Source organism: Phoenix dactylifera, chromosome 17 (genome assembly GCF_051530095.1).
Source record: "Phoenix dactylifera cultivar Ajwa chromosome 17, Ajwa_hap1_PhDact_Kaust_v1.1, whole genome shotgun sequence".
Classification (NCBI taxonomy): Eukaryota; Viridiplantae; Streptophyta; class Magnoliopsida; order Arecales; family Arecaceae; genus Phoenix; species Phoenix dactylifera.
The window spans coordinates 16,070,578-16,072,642 of NC_143206.1; positions in this window are offsets into that span (position 1 = coordinate 16,070,578).

The following is a 2,065-nucleotide window of genomic DNA, read 5'->3' on the forward strand; positions in this document are numbered from 1 at the left end:
AATCCAAATTTTAGTTTTTATGTTTGGAGGAAATACAAGAATACATATTAAAATAGGTGATTGTTCTCATCTTCATCAAGTTTGCCCTTGCGATGCTCGGCTGCTCGCTATCCTCCATTTTATTTGTAATATATATTATTTTGGAAGGTAATCAAATAACATTAAAATAATAAAGAATAATTACTAAAATTAAAATAATTAATATATATCTTGATCGTTCAAATGCAAAGGGGAAACAAGCAAGGCTTTTGGAGGAGTGGTTTTTTTGTTTAATTTACTGAAACAAATAAATCATATATAGCGGGTACGAATACATCCAAAGAAATCAAAAGATAACAAGTCCCAGAATGCACCGGATAGTCCCCTTTCCCCCAGCCATAAGATCTTTCCAGAGTGGTTAGCCACATAGAAAGCTATCCAATCTGCTGTTCCGTTGGTCTCTCGATACACATGTTGGCCTGCAGGGCCATCTCACCCCTCACCATCCTCCAAATATCTCTAAGAAGCTGATGGTAATCATCCACTCCTCCCACACTCTGCTAGATCCATTCAATGATAATAGCCGAGTCGCCCTTCAGTACTAAGGTATTGACCTGCAACACGCGCCTGGCATACCTTAAGCCTGTCCAAGCAGCCTTCCAACTCCGCCTTCAGAACAAAAGTATCAAAAATTTGGCAACCACCAGCCGCAATCATCCTGAAATCTGGACCTCTTCAAGCATTTCTGGCTCTATCGTATGCTCTCGTGTGTTTGTTTTCCTTTTTCTTTCCCTTTCTCCCTGCCTTCATTTTCTACCATTGTAACATATCTCTCCGTATGTAATCATGTACGTTAACAAAAGAGGAGGTGCGGCCCACCTACTGGCCCATGGTTGACGGAGACCGGCAAGGACAAGAATAACGCAATGGCAGTGACCCAGGCGTGATAGCATGTCGTTATTCAGGTTGCCGACATCTTCTCCCTCGCAGCTGTTCGAATGAATTATTACTACAAACTGTAGCAATCAAAAATCAAGCTATAATGGCCACAGATCACTGCCAAATTACACAGTCAAACTCTCGAGTCAACGAAAGGAGCAACTACTCAAGTACCAACTGCTGAGACTACTATAGTAAAAATTAAGCTAGATGCCTACTGTTCGAATGAAATCCAATGCCCTCTTCTCCTCCTCCATCGGTGGAGTCTCCAGAGACTACTCAAGTAACAAACTACCGAGAGCCAGGCGATGGAGGAGGCACGCGGTCCATCCAATGGTTGCAACCCCATAGCCCCCACCAGCGCTTATTCCTTTACATTCGTCTCATATCATGCTTTTCCTTCATGTAGCTTCAGATGTTCCTACATGCAATCAACTCTTTGATAAAATCTGATCCAAGAGGACAGGCGATGTATCATTGACACTCGAAATTTTTCTACTTTTTTTTTGGGGACGGTACTAGGAATTTTTTCTACGCTTTTGTTTTCTCAACATACTCCGTGATTTTTGGTTTTGACGTCAAACCAAAGCAGCGATCCTCATTTTTAATGAGGACCCATTTGGCTTCATTCTTCGAGCTGGATAAGGGATGGTAAATTCCGTAAGTTGGCTGCTCTCCCGGCCGAAGTAACTCCAATCCGAGCATACTTTTGTCCATAAAACAGATGGACAGAATAAAAGGCTTTAATTCAAGGATAAAGTTATGCTAATCCACCCTTAAAATAGTTGCTCTGGAAATAAGCAAGTTTGACTGGAATAACTGCTCTTCGCCTATTCTCCTGTGCTTCTAAAACGATCTGGCTGAAACAATGCTTGAACCTGGCTGCAAGTAATCATCTCGGTGAATTATTTTACTTTTTCTTTCTCTGGTAGAAGTGATCTGTACTATTTACACATACAATTATTCTTCCAAACCTATATATTTATGATTATAGCTCACTGGTAACAGCCTAATTAATACAAACATGATTGAAAGCTGCCAAAGATGTTCAGAAATAATCTAGAGCAGAAAACTAGCCATTTATTACACAGTGTCTCCGTTACAAGGAAACCAACATATTACCATTCCAAGGAAGCAAGACAGCTCA